The 20,948-nt window shown below is 58.1% G+C and overlaps 1 pseudogene; it reads right to left on the reverse strand.

Annotated features, from left to right (window-relative positions):
- Positions 1-6,387: 6,387 nt before the first annotated feature.
- On the reverse strand, positions 6,388-19,426 carry LOC132003248 (sialate:O-sulfotransferase 1-like; annotated as a pseudogene).
- Positions 19,427-20,948: the final 1,522 nt, after the last annotated feature.

The following is a 20,948-nucleotide window of genomic DNA, read 5'->3' on the forward strand; positions in this document are numbered from 1 at the left end:
CTACTTGCAGGGACTGACCCAAGTACTCTGAGGCTGAGAAGCCACCTGTACCAGCCAAGGGCTTGTGGATGGGGAAACTTCCAGCACAGGAAGGGGTGCATCCCCATGCACCACAGAGAGTCTGGCAGAACTGGGACAGGGACATAGGGCTCCTAACTCCCTTGGTGTGGGGCTCTTTCTACCACTCTCCTCTGCCCTTTCTCCTGCACAGGTACCCGGGGCTGTCTTTGCAGCACTCCTGTGACATTCAGCTCTTCCTCTGAGTGATATCTAAGCCGGGGGCATTTCTGTCTGGGCCACAGCAGCCTCCATAGGAGTTGGGGTCACCGATTCCATCCACAGATGCAAGTGCAGCCTAAGAGCTGGCTCTGCTCCATGCAGGCTGATCTGGATGCAGTGGGGCACAGCTGGCCCTGCCAGAGAGGAGTGCAGAAAGCAGGCACGTGAAGGTTAAGGAAGTACTCAGGAGTGGGGGCAGGGAAAGAACACATGTGAGGTGTGGCCGGAGCCCCAGAAAGGCAGGCGTGTCCCACCAGGGGTTGGTGGAATTGGGGAGCAGGAGATGGCCCAGGCATGATTCACGGGATTGTTGTCTGAGGTCCCAAACCTGGGCCTCCTCCTCTCCTGGAATGAACCCAGAGCCGCCGACACTCCAATGAGGACCAGAACCACCAAAGAGACCACAAACCTGACAATGAGAGAAACTCACAGCCAAGGAAATAGAGTTAACAGTACTGACTGCATTTAATGTTCGCCGGCAGACATGAAAGGGCACCATCCACGAAATTGGGGCAGACTGTGATAAAAATTAATTAGAAGTTCCAGGAATTAAAAAAAAACAACAACATGTAATTATGGAAATGGGAACTGTACGCAGGGGAGAGCAAATGATCATTTTTGAGGACCAACGTGCAGGCCCCTCATGGTGGGATCGAGAGAGCGCATGTGGGAGCCCGCCAGCTGCGTGCTCCCAGATGCAGCAAGGCTTGGAGTCCGTGCACCAACGAGTGAGGAACTGAAGAAGGACGTTGCGGGGAGGGGCAACATACAACCCAAAAATAGTTAATGGCGTCTTAAAACTAAAGAAGTCCAGACACTGAAAGGCCCAATGTGTGCTGTGCAAGATTAACTAAAAAGTAGTGCAGAGTGGCCAGTGTGGACTGGGAACGCGGCCCTGACTCTTGGGAACACGAGTGTAACCAGGGCCCTGGATGATATCCTCAAACAACCCCCATAGTCAGTGCAGATCAGCGGGGGAGGGGAGCAGAAAGTACAGATCCAGACTTTTCCCACATTGGTGTTGTGGCTGTCAGACCCTGACTTGGTCTGCAGAGATCCCCACCTCCTGGGGATCGTGCTTTCATGGGACCCCCGTACCCAAGTGAGGGTCTGTCCCACGGGATGCGGCAACGGTGACTGGATGGCCTTCCTGGGATCACGTAATAGACTTGGGACCCTCCCGCCAGCAGCAGCTCTGCAGTGACCTTCTTGTGAGAGGGCCACATGTCAGGACCAAGTGTGGGTCAGAGGGACTGAGGTCTCTGTCCTAAAACCACAGAAACTCAGTTCTGCCAACAGTGTGGGGGAGCCTGGGTGCGGACATGCCCCAGTCAGGCCTTCAGTGAGAACACAGACTGCTAACACCACCTTGATGGCAGGTGGCCAGGGAGGTCCACCCAGATGCCCAACCCATGGGAGCAGGGGGAGGGTGCCTGGGGGTTGGCTCGAGCTGCTGGGTTTGTGGTAATTTGTCACGTGGCAAACAAAGGCAAGCAGCCCAGCCGACAATAGTGAGGTGTGATCTCAACTTCGGCCAGTAGCACTGTCGGCCAGGCGCAGGGGGCTCTTCAAGGCAGGCATGGGTCACTATGTCGGCAGAGGACGGGGTCCTACCTGCGAGGCGGGCGTGGGTCACCTAGTTGGCAGGGGACAGGGATCCTGCCTGCAATGCAGGCATGTGTCACTGGGTCGGCTGGGTGCAGGGCTCAGACAAGGGAACGAGATCAGTGAGTGACCTGACACCAATGTCCAGGTGACTGTGCTCAGACTGTGGTGTCTCATGGTCAGGAGGGCTGGCGTGCGATGGAAGGGAGCATCTGCTTGTCCTGTGGGTGAGCATCCCAAGCTTCTCCATGAGCCCCCTGGTGGGGGGCAGGACCCTATTCCATCTGGGACACCTGGGAGAGAGCACAAACACCCTGGTACAGCACAGTCCCTCTCCCTGCTCCTCGAAGTCAGGTCTTCAAGTCCTGGCCCTGGGCACCGACCTCGGGTGCCCACCAAAGTGTATTCTGGCAGAGAACTGGCAGTGAGATTAACGGGGTCACTTCCGGACGAGCTGACTGAGCACACCTGCCTCGTCTACAGCGACACCCAAGAGTTACAGGGTTGAAGCAGAAGGGCAACCGGGTGGTTTCATGAAAGGAGCCATGCTCCCACCCTCGCTCTGAGCGCTTGTCCCTCCAGCGTGACCTCCGGGGAGTCCCGGGTCCCTTATCTGTGAAGCAAAGGGCCGGCGCTTGGACCCGCTCAGCCCAGAAGCTAGATCTCTCCCCCCACAGAGGTGTCCATGGGACAAGGGCTGTGTTGTAGGAAAAAGGCTCCATCCCCGGCCGCCCAGCACAAACTAGGCCAAAGCTTGGCCCCTGCCTGCAGCAGCCACAAAGACAACGAGGTGCCAAAACCACGGCTGACAAGGAAGAGAAGCCCAACAGAAGCCGAGGTGAACAAGAAGGGGGGTTGATTGGCTCATGTAACAAACCTGCCCAGAGGCAGGGTGATCGCAGGCCAGTCCTGAGTATAGTAATGATGCCAAGTTCCTGGCTCCTTGTGCCCTCTGACCGTCCCGCAGTAGAATCGGTGACACCTGAGGGTGGGCCCCTCTGCAGGCCCAGGGCTGCCACCTCCCCTCTCACCAGCAGCACACGTACTTCCCAATGTCCTGAGATGCCCTCCGGCCACACCGCCATAGCTCATGCGACCGTCCTGAACCCACCGTAGCCAGAGAGATGGAAGGAGCCCCTGGCTTCGCCCAGCTGGGGCCCCACCCCCGAGATGACAATGACCTTAAATAGCCCCGCCCCAGAGACCAGGGCTGGTGGGGAGGGAAATGGGGGTGGGAACAGGGGACACGGCCCTGCATGGCTGGAGCTCTGCCTTCCACTCCATTTTGACCTCATTCAGGCCTACTGGTCCTGGAGGGAACAGTGAGCAGTGGGGGCCCAGACGCGTCAGTTTCCCACTAGACCCCCGCAAACCACACTGCAACAGCCCTGGCGAGCTTCCAGGTACAGGAGACACATCTCTGCCCCAAGCATTCTTGCAGCCATGAAGACCCCCTCCCCAGCACTCCCATCTCCCCACTGAGGGTCCCCCAGGAACCAAAAAGTTCCTGCCTTATTTTAAAGGAAAAATGAATTCTGGTGTGCAAACATTATCACACATTCATGCACTCGGAATCTAATTTTAGCTGCAAGAGGCCTTGTTACAAGATGCTCACATAATTAAGCAGTTTTCTTCCTGGGGTCTGGATGTCTGTCTATTCTTCTGTTTCATTTACACATCACTGGGATTATCAGAAATGTGTTTTTGTTTTTTAAAATTATATATTTTGGGGGCGCCTGGGTGGCTCAGCGGGTTAAGCCGCGGCCTTTAGCTCAGGTATGATCTCAGCTTCCTGGGATCAAGTCCCGCATCGGCCTCTCTGCTCAGCAGGGAGCCTGCTTCCCTCTCTCTCGCTCTCTCTCTGCCTGCCTCTCTGTCTACTTGTGATCTCTCTCTGTCAAATAAATAAGTAAAATCTTTTAAAAAATTATATATTTTGGTGTTTCCAAATTGATCCACAATGGGAGATGAAAACCATGGAAATTACACATCTTAACGTAGGTCTGTGTGATTCATGGCCTCGCCATTAAAGCTGGAATCTGCTGAAGTGGGGTTTTGTCACAATTCTCCCCCAGATTCACACTGACTTTTGTGCCCTGGCTGCTTAGAGCAGCAGCCACTTGATGGAGAAGCTGAGAGCTCCAGGAGGCCTCATTTGCACAAACAGACAGCCATAGCCCTTTCTGTGCTTTCAGCCTCTCCCACAAGAAGAACCAGCCACAGGGCCTTTGCATGTCCTTGCTCATCAGACACCCAGGAGCACCAGCCCAACCATGTGGACTGACTCAGTGCGACCTGGGTGTACACTGACCCCATCTTTCTACTCATCTGCAGGTCTGGCTGAGGTGCCTGCAAACCACAAGACCATCACAGCAGCTGGCTCTCCCCTGGGGAAGGAAGGGAGGTCTCTGCAGACCTGCAGCAGGAAATGGACCATCTACCAGGGGGTCTGGCTGATGCTGTCCTGATTCCAGGTTGGGCAGAAGGGTGGGAGGCCCAAGGGTCAGTGGGCCTGGTCCTCCAGCCACACCTCTGCCCTTCCCAGCCTCCCCGGCATCTGGGTCTTCACCCCAAAGTCACATGGGGGGCCGGGAAGAGTGAGGGCCAGAGCTGGGAGCCATGCTCAGGAGGCAGCCAGCATCCGGCACTTCATCCTGTCCAGACTCTAGGCTCGCTTCAAGGGGTGCGGGGACCCTTGGGTGCATGGCAGGTGGGGCCTCCTGGCAGGCCTCACCTCTTCCTATGACTCCAGAGAAACAGTTTCATTAGGGGCTTTCCCAGACTGAATCTCAGAGCCCAGGCCATGCCAATAAGCATTGCCAGCATTAAGCAGAGAGCGGCTGTGGGACGGCCCAGGACAGGCTCAGCACCACGGTGGGTTTGGCAGGGACAGGTGTGGAGGCCTACCTCCGAAGAAGGGCAGCCCGCCAGGCCCTCCACTCCACCTGCTCTCACCACAGTGGCTCTCGGCTTCCCAGAGCTGGGGGGAGGGAAGGGTCAGGACATTCGAATGCTGGTTTCCCCAAATCTCTCACCCCATTTTCTTCCCCTGGGGCAGCATGGCTCAGACTGCAGAAGGGCAGACCAAGGGGCCCTGCTGCCATCACTCCAAGCTGGAGAAGCTGTCAAGGGGCCCACACACCATCATCCACCTGGCAAGGGTCCAACCCCCCCCCCCCAAACACTGGAGACCTGTTAGCGTGGCCTCATTTTGAACCTGAGGTACCTCTGAAGGGAGCTCTGCCCCTCCAGGCTGAGCACCAGGTGGCTGAGGACGGTCCCTCTCTGTGTCCCCACCTCTGTCCTCACCCACCCACTCTGCCCCCAGCTGCAGAAACTCAGACACACATGCCCCACAGCCCATCCCCCCGTTCTCCAAGCCCCTGAGCCTTTGCACACACTGTTCTCTCTGCCTCAAGGTCCTTCCCTTGGCTCTGTTGGCGTAATTCCTACAGATCCCTCCAGACCAGCCCATATGGTGACCCTGATCCTGCATGGAATTCACAGTCCTCTGCTACTGGGTTTCTTCCCCTCTGTGACCACCCCTTCTCTGCCTTTTGAGGCTGTGAGCTAGGGTGGGTGGCTTTCCTACCGCTCCCCCCAGCCGCTGGCCAGCTAGCACACAGCAGCCCACTGCACTCGTTTGGACCCTTCCTCCAGGGTCAACGAGTGGGAAAGACAGTAGGCCCCCACAGAGACAGAGGGTGTGGCGACGAGGCCCAGGGATCTGGCAGTGGGGGGGTGGGGTAGGGGTGGGTGGTGGGTGTGTGTAAACTCAGAAGATTTGGCCATGGCCCCTCCACCAACGGTTGTGTGGATGGGGGACGTGACCAAGATGGGTGGGGTCACTGGTCCATGTGACACCAAGACCCATCCCTCCTGGGTCTCCTCATGTGCAGGCCCTGGAGGCCAGCTCTTCCCTGCCCCATGCCCCGTTGCCCCACACCCTGCCTCTAGTACATGAGAGGAAAAAGCCAGGCAAGGGGACCCCTCCACAGAGTGCTGATGTTGGATGGGGTAGTGGGGGTGCACAGAGCTGTGGCAGGTCCTGAGGTCATGTGCAGCATGGGGTCAGGGGAGGCCCCACTGTGCACTGCGTACTGGTCTATGGAGAAGGGAGATACAGGATTGTGGACCCGGGAGCCTGGTGGCCATACCACAGGTGTTCACAGGGCGTCAGATGTGCCGTTTAGGGTCACGGGCTTCAGCAGCCTCCGTGAGCTCACATCCACACCGCAGTACTTGCTCCCCACAGCACTGACGCCTGCCCAGCCATGCACTACGGAGCAAGGACCCCAGCCAGCAAGGCTGCAGCAGGAAGCAGGAGAGCCACACCAGGAGCCCAGCGCACAAGCGCAAGCCGGCGTGACCAAGTCTGAGCGGGTCTCCGCAAGTGTGCAGCAGCACATGCAACAGTTCTGTGAGCGCGGGGTTCCTGCAATGGCTCCGGCAGCCAGCTCCATGGAGCAGTGTCAGGGCGGCGTGGGCAGAGCAACCGGGCAGTCATCTGGGCACATACTCGCTGGGAAGCCTGGCCCTGCCATGGGCGCGCAGCGCCTTGTCCACCGTCCAGATGTAGCCGTGGATCAGTGCCTTCATCTTGGGGGTGAAGGACTCAGGATTGTGCTGGTGCTGGCCACGCCTTCGGAAGCTGCCCTCCTTGCTTTTCTCCATGCATAGCAGCCACTCCTTGCTCACGGACACATTGAGGAAGGCCACTATCTCCCACAGCATGGGCAGCAGGCTGTGGTGCAGCACCTCCTAGCGCACCACCAGTAGCCCCTTGCTGAATCGCAGCCAGTCCAGCACATTCGAGGACCACCAGGCCACGTAGCTTCGCACGAAGTCCAGCCACTCTGCAGAAAGAAATGCTCAGGCTGGCCCGCCTCGTGGGTGCTGTGGGCAGGGAGCCGGGGAGGCAGGCGACCAGGGCAGGTGGCCCCTTGGACCAGGCCCTCCTGACGACCCGCGGGCAGTAAGAGCAGCACTTCAGGGCCAGCCTGGGTCACCCGGCCACTTCTGCGTTGGTGGTCATACAGCCCCACACAAGGACAGATGTGGCGTGTGTGGAGAGAGCTGGTTCCCTCTCTTGTGCATAGTGAGCGCCCTGCCTGCGGGGCCCACACCGGGGCAAGGAGAGGCACAGGACCTACGCGGCACAGTGGTGTTCGTCATAGGTGGGAGACGGGGTGACCCTCATCCATGCTTACCTTGAAGGGGATGAGCAGGGACAGCGGGAGGACAGGCGCAGCCCTGAGCACCCGCCCGGGTCCTCCTTTGAAGCTAAGTGAGTGAGGTCCTGGCCTGATGCCAACCACGTCCATGGGGGTGGCCAGTCTATCCCATGATGCCGCCGGGCAGCCAGCAACGTTCCAAGAATATTTATCTGTGAGAGCTCTATCCTGGCAAATTAAGACATTCTTGGGCTTTTGTCTTGGTGGGGACAGTGTCAATATCAATAAACACAACTTGTGACCATCCTGCCACCTCGGATGGCATGGGTCTTTACGACCACCCTCAGACAGGGACCGCCCTGGTGTCTTGGGGGGTAAACTGAGGCCCCTGGTAGCCGAGGAGGGACCAGAGCTCAGCCTCCTGCACCTGGGGCACCAGCAAGGGGCAGGGTGGGCTGGAGGCGATGGGGACATCTGCCGGGACAGGGTCTGTGGGGACGGGTCTGCCTGCCCCATGGCCCCACACCTGCTGTCCTTTGACTGCTCAGTGTCCCAACACTCACCACCCAGACCTGTGTCCGGGCCACACTGCAGGGGGCAGTGGCCGAGCCCAGGCAGGGCTGGAGACATGTGTCTGCACAGGAGAAGAACTGCCCGGCCTCCCCCACCCACCCACCCTTCTTCCTGCCTTTGCTCTTCCAGTTTCGTTTGGCTGCATAGCCCAGGTGCCCGGCACACTTGCTGTTAAACTTGGCCACCAGGGACCTGTATGGGTTCTGGATCAGCAGGATGGCCGAGTCGAACATCTGGATCTCCCTGTGGCTGCTCTCGTGGGTCTTCACGCAGATGGTGCACCGGCTGCACCAGCGGTCCTTCTCGCCCTTGAATCCTGCGGGGGAGACGGGGGCCGCTGAGGACAGTGATGGACCCCACCGTGGCAGCAGGCAGAGCTGAGCATACCTCCAGGAGACACCACAGTTCTGGTGGCAGGGGTCTGACGCCCCTCTAGACCCTGCAGGCCTGTGTGTGTCGGCGTCTGCACGGCGATTTCCTGGGAGCGTCTCTGACAACCTGAGAGGGAGTCATGGCCGCAGGCATGGCTCAGAGTGGGCAGGACATCTGCCAGGATCACAGAGCAACACGGGGCTCTGGACACATGGTGCAGGTGTCCCTGTGAGGCTGGGCTTCCAGCCCCCACCTGGCAGTGGACCCCGGGGACCTGTGGCGTGGTTCCAGCCCTCCCACCTGTAACAGTGTCACATGTGGGTCAGCAAGACGCTGTGGGCTCGTTCAGTGGTGGCCTTATGCTGAGGATGGAGGAACTCCACGTGCGGTCTCACAGAGCACAGGGCCTCCCAGGAACTAGGGGTACGGGGCCGGTCAAGGGGTGCAGCCAGATGTCACAGAAGGACCCCCAGAGGGATGCCGCAGAACCTAGATTCCGGCCACGTTCCGACAGATCCGGGGTCTGCCAACCGGGGACCGGTGCTCCATAAATGAGCTTGTGTGTCTCCTGGGGTCTTGGGGACAGCGACAAGCCCCAACACCACCTACTTTGCGAGCTGGGGGGGGGGGCGGTGGCACGCAAAGGTGCTGCAGGCAGGGCCGGTCTCTGCCCTAGGCCTAACAACCATCAGCCTTCACCAGGGCTCCTACTGCCCAGCACTGGGGATGAGGAAAGGAGGAGCCAGATCACGGGTTGTAAACACAGGATCAGGATTGGGATTGGGTCCCCAGCACCCCAAGACCTGCAGTGCCTTCTGTGCTCTGCGGGCTGTCCCCACAGCAGCCGTTCTGTGTCCCATGGGCCACAGGTCACCCAGGACAGACCAGGTGCCCTTGCGTGTCACTAGGGGGTCGGTGCAGAGGCCAGCAGCCACCCGGCACCAGTTCCATAAGCCTCACAGGGGGAGCCTCCAGGGCCATCACACATGGCCACTCCAGCCACTGGGCCCCGGGGCCACTTGCAGACCAAGACCACCAGCTGTGCAGACAGCTACTCTCCTCTAGACGAGCAGGTGGCCAGCGGCCCGTGCCATGGGACTCCATGGGTGCCAGGCCACAGCAGACAGGACCCTGGAACAGGTCATCCGGCTGCCCCCCTGGGGGTGCTGGTAACACTCAGGACATAAGGATGAGCGACCAGCTTTCTTGGCTTCTCCCACCAGACCAGAACCCCCTGCCAAGCTCAGGACACTGTGGACCTGGGCTTCTCTTCATAGTCTGGTCAGGAATCTGGATGCATGGGGGTGACACCTGATGGCAGACCGACAGCCCCTTGCTTGGCTGGGGTTCTCGGTCCTACTCAACACAGGGAGTCCTCTCGCTTCTGCAGGGGAGACTAGGGGTCTCACAACTCTGTGGGGCTTTGCACCTCTCTTCAAAAACACAGCATTTTGAGGAGCTCCTTCTGGCCTCACAGAAAATCAGACGAATGAGCCGGTGATGTCTCACAGAATTACTGCGGATTCTGACAACAAAGGGAAATTCGGAAAGCAGTCATAGCGTGAGAGTGCAAGACACCAGAATGGATGTCCCGAGTCCCGGGCTGGCCGCACAACTGGGAATGTGTGTGCAGTGCTGGTTCCCCGGCCGCCTTGGCCGGCCTCGGGACTCCAGGCCCTGCGGCCCTTACTCACCTTTGTACAGGGTCACGTGGAAGTAGTAGCTCCCCGTGTAGAAGCTCAATGAAGTGCCGCGTCCACGTGTTCCAAGCTCCCAGGAAGCTCGACAGAGACACAGACACCTTGGCTTTGGTGGGCAGGGACCGCTGGTCCGTGAAGTGAGTGTCTGAAAGGCCAGAGGCTGACCACCAACCGCCCCACCCGGACCCACTGCCCCCAGTCTCCTGCTTCACCGATGGGGAAACTGAGGCAGGCCCAGGAGGAGGGGTTGGCCACCCAGGCCCGTTCCCAGAGAGAGCTCTAGGGATGATGAAGCCTCCCACAGCCCAGGCAGCAAGCCCTGGCTCCCCAAACATCACAGAACATTCCAGATTCTGCCCGAGGGTTGTGGGGCCTCATCTTGTGGCTCTCCTGCTGTTCCTCAAAGCACCATAATCCCCAGACTCAGGGAAAGGCCAGGTGTGTCCCGTGTCTACCTCCAGGGATGGTTGTGGCCTCACCTTCCCACCCCAGGCCGCACGCGGCTGCACTGGTCTCTCCAAATGCCTGGAGAGTACATGTGGAAGACATGGTGGGGAGGGCCCCACATGCCTCATGCCCCAGGCGCTGAACTCACCCTGCATAGGCATCTGGTAGACCTCGCAGTACTCGGCCAGCCTCTGTGCCTTGGGTTCCTGGCCATACACTGCACTGTCCACCACGTCCCGGAGGCTGAACTGAGGCATGGGGTAAGAACAATAGCACTCCCAGCCCCACGGGATGGCAAGGGGGAACTCCTGCCGGGGAGCAAGGGGTGAGAAGCATGTGGGTTGCCCACCGGGGCCAGGCCTCCTGGCTCCTGACAGCATGGATTGTGCCCATCCTTCCTGTGCCAGCCCCAGGTAGGCATGGTGCACGGAACGTGACGTCTGCCCCCAGGAGCTCAGAGCGGTTCAGAGACCCGACAAACAGTCAGCGTGAACCAGGCCCAGGGCTAACATTGGGGGGCCGGAGGGAGTTCAGGAAGGACCCAGGGCAGGGGCATCTGCAGGAGTCAGTGTGTGTAAGGGTCAGGATGGGGCAGGTGAGCACACATACTGTGTTGTGGGCCCACTGGCTGTGAGCCCAAAGGAACCTCTGGTGTTCCCGCTGGGGCTCCCTGGGGAGGAGACCAGCCCAACCCAGCTGCAGGGGGCAGGGGGTACAGGCCAGGACATTCCCAAGTCCTTGCCGGCTCTGCCAGGATTAGGGGCAGGGAATGTCCTGGCCTCACTCACCCCTCCTCTATGGGGTTCGTTCCCTGCTCCTTCTGACCTCACAGAGGAGACCGCTGGGCACTGGGCAACCTCGGAAAAGGTGCCAAGCCTCTCTGCCCTTCCCCACTGAACACGGGCAATCAAATTCACCTCGCACGTCCCTTATGAGGGTGGCCCGGCACGGGGCATGACACGTGCAGGTGCTCCAGGATACCCAGCCCCATCATCCCTGCCTTCCCCTACCTCTTGCAAATGGAAATGCAGGGAGGGAGGTGGGGGACCGAGGCAGCACCACACAGACCTTTTTATTTTTTGCTCACAGCAAAAATCTCGTAAAATTAGAGAAAAGAAAAATCAATAGCGTTTTCTGAGCGTGGCTTGGCAAAGTGAGGATCTCTGTGCTCAGAAAGTCACCGGACCCATCCCAGCCATGGGGGGGGGCGGGGCGCAGTGCGGAGCCTGGGGGGGGGGGGGGGGGGGCTCCTGTGTTCAGGCGTGTGCTTCCTGGGTGTAGGGACCAGGGAGGAAGCAGCAGGCGTGTACCCCGTCAGATCCCGACACTGACCCTGACACCTCCGTACCTCAGTTTCCCTGTCTGTGAGCCCCTTCTCATCTCTCAGGACTCCATTGCCCACCCCCATGCTTGGGGGACCTGAGGGTTTGACACTTTGCCCAGGTTGGAAGGTTGGAAGTCCCACCCCCACTGCATCTGTCAGACCTGTCCATGGCCACAGCAGCCCAGCCCCCCACCAGCCGCACCCTTGGGCTCCACAGTGGGGCCTGCATTGGCATGTAGGGCTGGGGCCTGGACTGGGCCATGAAGCAGCACTGGCGGAACCCCCAACCATCTCTCTGTACCACACGGCCTCTGTCCCAAGCCCACGACCGACCCCCACCTCAGGATGCAGCTATATTCGGAGACGGGGTCTCTAAAGGTGTACTTCAGTTAAAATGGGGCCATGGTGGGTGTGGGCCAATCCGACTAGTGTGGTCATAAAAAGAGATTCAGACACAGACACACAGACAACCATATGAACACACAGGCACGGGACACCCATCTGTGAGCCCATGAGGCCTGAGAAGAAACCAGCCCAGCGACACCCCACCTTGGACTTCTGGTTTCCAGAGCCCCAAGAAGTATGAGCCCCCTGTCTGTCTCACTTTGTTTGGGCAGTTTTGGTGACCTTCTACACTGGGGTCCTTATGGTACTTGGCGATGCACCACTGGCACACACAGAGCTCAGGATCTTTGCACGTGCTGTTCTCTCTCCCTGGATCGTCCTGCCCCCAGACCTCCCCCACTTATTCAAGTCCCTTTCCCTGAGAGGAATTCACTAGCCACCCCAGTTCACACCACCACACTCTTCCCACCGCCACGAGACCCCATCCCTTTGCTGAGCCCTTTGGTTCTGCACGTTTCCTCCCATAGTCAGCCATGGCTCTGACTTGTGCTTCATGGTCATCCAGCTACCCTAGAACATCCTGGAAACAGGATCCATCGGCGCAGACTTTGCCTTCCCTCAGAAATCCATGTGCCCATGCTGGATCCCCGTGGAGGAACCTGCAGCTGTGGTCCACATGCAGACACACCATGGGGTATCCATTCACCCCGCATGTCTGGGCTCTGTCTGCTGTGTCCTCAAAAGTACCAGTGGGTCCGGGTCCCAGAAGGAAGTGTCCCTCTACCAGTGGCCTCCCCTGGTGGGGGTTGCACCCCATCAGGGATCCAAGCCCCTCCGCTTCTTCAAGTGGATGAAACCATCAAGTTCTGGGTGCATTGGAGCACGGGGGAGTGTGGATATCAATGCGGTTTTATTTACAACAGAACAGAACTGGATTCTGAAAACAAAGGACAATTTCCAGCCCGTCAGGGATTTCTACATGATTTCCATAAAAATTAAATATTGATTAAACTTTCTCTGCCAGCTTCCCTGCTCCCCCAACTCCCACCATCTTCTCAATGTTTGGAGAAGGGGAGGCAGGAGAGAGACACAGATGTCGGACCGTTTCCATCGGAGGGGCATAGGGGGACAGGGTGGGGGACAGATCTCCACCCAGAACTGCGTCCAGAGCCTGGGCCTTGTGGGTGCCACATGCACAGTGATTCAGTTGGGTGCTGGGTCATGGTAGCCACAGCTGGGCCCTCCCGTCCTGGGAACCCCCCTGCAAAGTCACAGTCGTGGCCACAGGTCAGGTTATGGACATCCCAACAGGCCTGTCCGTCTCTGTCGTCCTTGAGTGCCTTTCTTGCAGTCAGTCCCCAGAATTATAGAGAATCACAAAAACGTCAGAGATCAGAACTTCGGGCTTTAGGAGGGCAAACTGAGGCGAGGAGGCAGGTGCTGAGCAGCCCAAGACTTCAGACCTTGAGACTGATCAGGGGCAGAAGCAGCCAGGGGCTCTGCCCAAGACCACATTCAACTCCATGGACGCACTCAGGAAAGTGGGGTTTTTTTGATGAAATCTGAAAACCAGAACGGAGCTTGCCTTCACCGATCTCCTGCCTCCCTTCACTCCGAGGCCGCTTTGGACATGCACACCCAGAAGGAAAGAAGGTGCCTGGGGGTGGTGGCTGCTGGGATGGGCATGGAGGGCAGGCATCACGGTCAACCACAGCCCATCCTCAGAGCCCATCACTGAGTGCGTGTCTTCTGCTGACATGATGCCACTGCCGTTGGGCTGCAAAGTAGGAGCTGTGTGATCAGGGAGGCAGCCCCAGAGCCAGGAGCAGCTCACACTCCCCTCTACCATGGAAACCCACAGCTTCGAATGGCATTGTAGAGAATCAGTGAGAATGCCATGGTTCAGGACCACAAGAATGGCCAGGACCACAAGGCAAGGACATGTCTGCACAGGGACATGCACCCAGGTCACAGACTCTGAAGCCACCTTCCACCGTCTTTGGAATAAGGCCACGTGACTCACTTATGGAAACAAACCTGAAGTCTCATGAGTGACTCAGGAGACACGCAAGTCCCTCACACCAGTGACTCCTCCTGTGATGATGCGAGGAGAGCAATATGAGCCCCTGAAATGTTGACCTTCAAGAATGTTCGCAGCAGCATGGCCTATAACCACGAAGAAAGAGCCCAGAGTGGGCAGGAGGGGTGAGCTCATGCCACGAGGAACACGTGGAACAAAGGAAAATGGAAGGATAGATTCTTTTTTTTTTTTCTTGAAGCAGTCTCCATGCCCATCTCAGAGCCTGAGGCGGGACTCAATCTCACGACCCTGAGACCATGAGCTGAGCTGAGCTAAGAGTCGGACGCTTGACCAGCTGAGCCACCCACATGCCCTGAAAGATTCAACATTAAAGATTTGAATTCTGGCAACATACCGTTCGAACGAAAGACCTAAAGATGTTAAATGCCGTTGGTGGTTTTCTCTGATGCGGTAACATCACTGGTGAGTTCTAATTTAATTTCACATTTTCCAAATATTCCATTCCAAAATAGATGTGTGTTACCTTTATAGACATCCACCCCCAGAACACAATAAATTTTCTCTGAAGACACACACGGTGTAACGTCGACAGGTTTATGGCCAAAATTGTGAGAGAACCCCAAGGCTGTGCTAGGTCATTACCAGCAGACAGGTCGGGCGAGCATTTTAGCAAAGGGAAAAACCTCCTGAGGTCCATGGGGTTAATTCACAAAATCCAGATGCTCACTGCCCCACTGCTGGCCAGCTGCAGAGGCAGCGCCCTTCTCCCACCCCAGGGCAGCCTGCACCTGCCAGGATCCATGTGGGTCTAGCAGAACAGTCGTGGTGCAGGGAAAGAGCCAGGTCAGCACCACAGGAAAGCCGGAGATGACCTGCCCAAGCTATCAGTCATCTGTAGGAAGAGCTCATACTCGTCTCCCTTCATTCATGCCCTCCAACAGACCAGGAGCAGGTGCAGAGAAAGGGGACCTCCAGCCACACGCATGATCCCTGTGGAAGCAACAGGAGCCAGCAGTCTGTCTGCCCACGGTGCTGGAGCCCCTCACCAGCCCAGGTGCAGGCATGGAGACAGGGCAGGTCTGTCCTTACAGCAGCAGAATATCAGACCAGATGACTTCTCTGTGCTCGGACACACGTGACATTGACCGAGCCCCGTGCTGGTGGTCAGATGGTCATGGCACTAATGGAGCCCCGTGTGTCCTTCTGTCCTTCTATCTGCCACAATTGCGACAAACCCACAAACCACAGTGGAGACGTCCCCGCTGGTGCCACAAATGCCCGTGATGGCACGCGACCCAGACCGTCCCTCAGGAAGCCCAGCCTGACCCCAGCCTTGGCTTCGCGGTGGGGGTCCATGACGTCACCATGGCCTCACTCGCCAAAGCGGAACACTGAAAACCACGGAAGTGCTCCACAGTGGGGGAGGGGTTGCATAAGCACCAGGATGTCCCCGAGAGGGAGCCCAAGATGGGGAAAATGCTGCCCGTGCCAGGACAGAGCGGTCCCTGAGCCTGACCAACCCAGCAAGGAAGAGCAACTGCCTGTCCCCTCCCCAGACGCTGCTCGGCAGGAACCGTGGCACCGTCAGGACAGGTTGGGTGCCTGCTCCCACGACCCCTGCTGGTTCAGGCAGTATGTGGGGGCAGCGTGTCCCCCTCGGAGCACCAGGAGGGTAAAGTGGGTCACCCGGCATGTGGGGTACCTCCAGGTTTGCAGATGGAGTGGCCAGGTCTGGTGCAGCCGAGCTCCTTGGACTGGCAATGGCAGTGGGTTCTCCCAGGGCTGCAGACCTCCGGCAGGTGTGCAGAAGCCCTGGGAGGGCCACGTGTAGCAGATGCACCCAGCCTTCCACCCACAGCTCTGCTCCCACATGCAGAGCTTGGCAACATGGGCCCCAGCCAGATGCCCCCAAGGACACCCCAAACACCCCGAAATGCTAGAGCCACAGAGACCCACTCCAAAGGCTTCTGCTTGGGCTGGAAAGTGCAGGAAAGGCTCTGTCTCAGCCCTAATGGGCGCATCTCAAGAGGCATCAGGGAGGGCAGGCTCCCCAGCATCCCCAGAAGCCCACTTCCTGCAGCTCCAAGCCACTGGCAGGGTCAGAACCAGGGGGTCTGCCTGGGTCCAAATCCTAGCTCCCTCACATAGGGGTTGGGTAACTTTGGACAGTATGCATGACCTTCTCTGCCTCCGTTTCCTCACCTACAATCACAACATGTCTCAGCACCTGCCAGACATGGCTGTTAGGAGGGCGGAGTGATTCCTATGTGGTGAGGGGTGTGGCTGCCACTGGAAGGACAAAGACATATGTGCCACCATCACCTGTCCTAGCCTCGTCCTATTATGTGGCCTCTGGTCACAGTCCTCAGAACAAGAGAGCAGCCCCGACCTCAGCCTACTGCCATGCCCCGGGGCCCACATGTGGGCCACTGGACTGCAACCCAGACCTCAGCACTCTGGGGGTCCCATCGCTTACCAGCTCCACCTAGCCTAGACCACCGTGTCCCACCTAGAGCTCCCGCACGAGGCTGCGACAGAGGCCTCTGCACCCCGCCCACCCTCTGCAGAATCGTCTCCAAGCCCCAACTGACAAAAAGGCACATGTGTGACCACGGCCCTGATGCTGGGCTCAGCACCCAGCCCCATCCATGGGCATAACCGATAAGCTGTCCACTCTCCCCAAGCTCAAGCCAGCACGTCCCATTAACAAACCCAGTCAGTTTGACACCTGCCATCGGGGAAGGCACGATCCTTCCAGACTCGCGGCACAGCAGACAGCACCCCAGCCAGCCTGGGGTGCCTATGCAAGCACAGACCACACAGCCATCCCAAACCTGCGTCCAACCCGGGCTCCTGCCCCACACAGGGCACCGCACACGTGCACGCCTCACAGGTGCCCTTACCTTCTGGAAGCAAAACCCCGAGCACACGTCCACCATCGTGTTGGCCTGCTCCAGGGAGTCCAGGAAGGTGTGGGTGCCATTCTCTCACAGTTGGAAGCATCCATGGTACGTGACAGTCCTCCCTGTGGGGACAGAATGGGTCTCTGGTGAGACACGGTGACCCTGGCTGTTGGTGCCTGTCGGGGGGAAACGGTGGTTTCAGGGTCTGGGTAGTGGCAAATAGAGTCAGTGGGGGTTTCAAGCCAGACAGCAGACCACTCTGGATGGTGTGTGGCTGGCCAGGCTCCTGAGACCCTGGGCACCCAAACCTTGCCACCATGATCACCAACAAGGGACCATGTGGCTGCAGCTGCTAACCTCAGGCCACTTCTCCTGCCAGCTCTGTGGATGGTTTCTGTCCCCTCTCTCTCCCTCCTTCCTTCTCTCACCAAGTCCGCAGGATGGTGTCTGCCCCCCCTCCATCTCTCCTTCCTTCTGCTAGCTCCCTGGGGATGGTATCTATCACCCCCCTTCCTTCTCCCACCAGCTCCTGGGGAATAGTGTCTGTCCCCCCCTCTGTCCTTCCTTTCTTCTCCTACCAGCTCTTGGGGGATGGTGTCTATCCCCACCCCCTCCATCCATCCTTCCTTGTCCTGCCAGCTCCCAGGGATGGTGTCTGTCCCCACCTTCCTTTTCCTACCAGCTCCTGGGAGACGGTGTCCATCCCCCCACTCTGTTCATCCTTCCTTCTCTCACTAGCTCTGCAGGATTGTGTCTGTCCCAACCCACCACCCCTTCCCTCCTTCCTTCTCCTGCCAGCTCCTGGGGGATGGTGTCTGTCCTCGCCCATCCCTCTTTTCTTCCACAGAAGAAAAGGCCACCCAAGCGGCTGATATTATGGAAAATTCTACGTCCCTGCCATGCAGGTATGAGGAGAAAAGTAGATCCAGAAAAGTGAGATGCCGCCACGGCCCCTCGCTGTGTTGCGGGGTCAGACGGGAACCCCCGCCAGGCCCAGGAAGGCTCCCTGAGCCCACAAGCTATCCTCCAGCCCAGATGGAGTAGTACAGCCCCAAGTGGGGTCCTGGCCTGCTGGGCCTTCTGGAATATTCCAGCTCTGACAGCTTGCACTCTGGCCACACTCATCAGGGCTGCTTAGGTGGGAGCCTCACTGTCATGCCCGCTTTGCCTAACTGCCTCAATAGCATGGAGACCCCATCACCAGCCAGTGCCCTGGGTGGTGTCTCAGTGCACAACTGTAGAGCAGAACCAGGCCTGGAGTCTGGGAGCCTGTCAGGTGGGCCAGCACTCTGTGGCTAGTGGGCCCAGAGAGTGCTCAGCAGAGACGGACACATGAGGAGCAGTGTGACTTGCCATGGGCTGTTGGTCCCAGTGGCACCAGCTGCCTCCGTCTGTGCCACCTTCATGGGGAGGGGCTGCCTTCCCGGTCACGGGGCCCCCAGGCATCCGGGAAAGCTCAGGGCCTCTGGACTACACAGCACGTGCGAGACCCCCAGATGAGCATGTCTGTCTTGCAGGCCATGAGCCCACACAGCCCTTGACTGCCCCCACACCCACCACACAAGCCCCTCCAGTAAGGCCGGCAGAGAAGGGAGGCCTCCGGCTCTTCCCTTTGTTGGGGACGCAGGGCTGCGGGTGGGAGAGGGAGCACAGGGAGATGCAGGCACACTCATGCTTCCTGGAGCCGGGCTGCATCTCCTCCACAGGGTAGATGGACAGCTGGATGACGCCCTCGCACACGGAGCCATTCTCCCCTTTGCACTCGTAGTTACACACCTTGGCCTGACGCTGGTCATCAGGAGCCGGTTCCTGCAGTAGCATTCGGCTCAGCCTCCAAGCCCATGTATGCGTAGGACCTGCAGGGAGAGTGGCCCAGTTGAGTCGCTGCCCCGGTCCCATGGCAGTGGTGACCGAGGTCGGGGTCAGGTCAGGAGGCCAGGGCCGCAGCAGTCAGACCACAGCTGCCGGAGGCCGGTCAGACTTACAAGTCCCCCGGCTGGCGGGGAGCAGGCTGTCCTTCGTGATAAACTAGTTTGATGAGCCCCACTTGTGTCCAGTCGAGAGCTCTGTCCCTGAGGCCCCACCCCAGGGACAGTGGGCCCAAGGCCGTGGCAGGCTGTGAACAGGCTCTAAGGGCCAGGGGACGGGAGCCCGAATTCGGAGCCTGAATTTGTCAGCTCCTGGGATGCCAGTACTCCTGCCATGGATGATTTCAGCACCAGGCTGACAATGGTCCACGCTGGGCCAGCACAAATCTGAAGCACCAGCTGCCCAGCGTCTGCCAAGGGCCACTCCCCACCTGCTTGGACCAGGCATGGCCTCAGCACAGGGGAGGAAAGATGGCAGATGGGCCCCAACTCAGGCCACACGGGACGCTGGCTCTGGACACAGGCCGGGGCATTCACACCCCCGCCTCCAAGGACTGAAAACTCCCTGCACTTCTCATCCCCGTTTGTGGCCACTGGCTGGCCATGGGGCCCAACTGTCCCTGTCTACCTGCGAGTCTGCTCCCCAAACTTCTGGGGAAAATTTCCCAGGAGCATGACTAACACGGCCTGGGACCCCAGACAGGCCTCCAGCCCCTCAATGGCTGCTCTGTGTGTGGGGTACAGCTGGCCTGGTGTGAGCAGAAAGACAATGTTTGGACATTTGTGGCCTGGCATTCCCAGGGCAGAGATCCAGAGTGGCCCCCCTGCCAGCACAGCCCTTTCCAGCTCAACTCTCAGAGCCCCCAGGTCCCAAGTCCCTGGAGAGGGCTGGGTCTGGGATCCCTGGGGCAGGCCCTCAGTTCGCAGCTAGAGCCAGATTTAAACTCTGAGCTGGGAAGCCCTATGCACTGGTCTCCAGAGCTCTTACTTTCTCATTAAGCTGGCGTGCACCAGGCCCAAACATTGTCTTTCTGCTCATACCAGGCTGGCTGTGCCCCATGCACAGAGCCACAGTTGAGGGGCTGTAGGCCTGGTGGGGGTCCTGGGTTGTGTTAGTCATGCTCCTGGGAGCTTTTCTTCCCTGGACAAGACTGTCCTTGTGCCAAGGGCCACCCTCACGCCACAGCCCGGCTCCTGGCAGCCCACTTCAGAGTCACCACCAACTGGAGCCAAAGCCCAGCATGAGAGCCGAGGGCAGCCCTGGGAGGCTGCACTGAGTGCCTCCCACTTTTCCGCTTGGGCCCAGTCTCCCTGAGCAGGTGGGTGGCCCCTCACCTTCTCCCGGGCTTTATGGACAGCATAAAGCTATTTCTTTTTGGTGGTGACTTCCAATTGCTAAGAAGCATTCCATGGTGTACCTTGCCTGGTACACCATCATTCAGCTACATATCCTTTCCATCATCTCTCACCAAAATGACTAGGAGGAGGAACACCCAACAGAGGACAAATTCAGAGACTATGCCCTCTCCATCAGAGCTACTGGATATGGACATAAACGGTATGTCAGAAAGGGAATTCAGGGTAACAATTACCCAGCCAGTCACTAGCTTGGAGAATACCATTTGACAACATGGAATCTTTTAGGGCAGAAGTGAAAGCTGCCCAGGAAGAAGTTAAAAATGCTATCAGTGAGATCCAATCTAATCTAAATACTCTAACAGCTAGAGTAACCAAGGCAGAAGATAGAAATAATGATGTAGAGGACAAACTGATAGAGAAAAAGGATCAGGAGGAGGCCTGGAACAAACTGCTTAGAAGCCATGAAAACAGAATTAGGGAAATAAATGGTGTCATGCAATGTTCTAATGTCAGAAACATTGGGATCCCTGTGGGGGAGGCAAAAGAAAGAAGACTAGAAGATATAGTTAAACAAATTTTCATGAAAATTTTCCCAATCTGGGGAATGGAACCAATGTTCCTGTCCTAGAGGTAGAAATCCCACCGCCCCCCCAAGATGAACAAATCTAGAAAGACCTCGAGGCACTTGATAACAAGACTGACAAATCATAATTTTAGACAAGAGCTTACATACAGCTTAGGTCCATCATAATCATGTCAGACATGTCCACAGAAACTTGGCAAGCCAGAAAGCGCTGGCAAGACATACTCAGTGCGTTTAATGAGAAGAACATGCAAGAATACTTTATCCAGCAAGGATGGCATTCAAAATGGATGGAGAGATAAAGAGCTTCCAAGACCAGCAAGGTTTAAAAGACTATGTGGCCACCAACCTGGCACTACAAGAAATAGTAATGGG

The sequence above is a fragment of the Mustela nigripes genome, chromosome 16 (genome assembly GCF_022355385.1).
Source record: "Mustela nigripes isolate SB6536 chromosome 16, MUSNIG.SB6536, whole genome shotgun sequence".
Taxonomy (NCBI): Eukaryota; Metazoa; Chordata; class Mammalia; order Carnivora; family Mustelidae; genus Mustela; species Mustela nigripes.